This window comes from Mus musculus, chromosome 12 (assembly GCF_000001635.26).
Source record: "Mus musculus strain C57BL/6J chromosome 12, GRCm38.p6 C57BL/6J".
Classification (NCBI taxonomy): Eukaryota; Metazoa; Chordata; class Mammalia; order Rodentia; family Muridae; genus Mus; species Mus musculus.
This window is the reverse complement of record NC_000078.6, coordinates 49009109-49010306: the sequence shown is the minus strand read 5'-3', so window position 1 is coordinate 49010306 and position 1198 is coordinate 49009109. Positions and strand designations below refer to the sequence as shown.

General features: G+C 40.3%; 1 non-coding gene across 1 annotated transcript; it reads right to left on the bottom strand.

The window, feature by feature from the left end:
• Window positions 1-317: 317 nt before the first annotated feature.
• Gm26454 lies at window positions 318-424 on the bottom strand. The gene has a single exon (XR_003950388.1). It is a non-coding gene; the product is annotated as a U6 spliceosomal RNA (small nuclear RNA).
• Between the last annotated feature and the right edge of the window lie 774 nt (window positions 425-1198).

Below are 1198 nucleotides of genomic sequence, written 5' to 3'. Positions count from 1 at the left end.
TGGCCCGAAAAGGGTGCTGCCTCAGCAGCTCTGTGGCTCCCGCCTGTCCCAGAAGCTGTCCACTTCTTTGGTGCACACTCTCACCTGTACAGACTAAGTTCCTAAGTTCGGAGGAGTCATGGAACCAAGATGGCGCCCGCCGCTCCTAAGGCAGAGGGCTCCTGGGCTGGGCAGACACCTGTCCTGTGGCCGGGAGGTTTGCAGGCCATCTGCGGCCCGAAAAGGGTGCTGCCTCAGTGGTTCTGTGACTCCGCCTGTCCCAGAAGCTGTCTGCTTCTGTGGTGCACCCTCTCATCTGTGCAGACTAAGTTCCTAAGAAAAATATGGAAAGCTTCACGAATTTGCGTGTCATCCTTGCGCAGGGGCCATGCTAATCTTCTCTGTATCATTTCAATTTTAGTATATGTGCTGCCTAAGCGAGCACAGGTTCTGTATTTTAGTATGCAGAAATTTGAATCATTTATGAGGAAAAAATCTCTCAAGATATACTTTTGTTATTTTGAAATAATAGATTACTTTAAATCTTATTTGGAAATAAGCATTTTAATCTTGTGCAATGTTTGGAATAGCACCGCTCAACCAGAGTTTCAAATTGAAAAGTATAGGTTGATACTGAACACTAGATTTTAATTTTCATAATGTCTGTAAGTCTATTTCTAGTGAATCTATTGATTATAAATACACATGTCCCGTCATAGACATCATCAATCGTTTCGGGCAGATAGTTGGTTTAAAAAGTTTGACTAGTTTTTATCTTTCACTCATAGCGAGTTTTAGATAAACTTTGTCCTCCTGCAAATAAGTGATTTAATTCTTATTTACACAAAGGAAGTGATGACAACATGATAACAAGTGGGCTGGTTACACACACACACACACACACACACACACACACACACACACACACACCTTACCTGATCTGTTTAAGCTTATGCTGTTGCTCAGTCTTGGCATGCCTTAGCTCATGTTGTAGTTACCTCTGGTGCTTTCCATTCCTGTTAGAACTAGTATAAATTAAAACTTTACATATGCTTTGAGACTCAGCTCCCATTTTCTTTCTTTAATAAAGATTTCTGTAAACTGCATTTTCTATACTAATTATAAAGGAAGGAGGTTGTTTGACAATGTTAAAAACATTTACAATAAATATTTCATCTGCATTATTTCTGCTTACATGCAAAATGGGTAATGAATAACC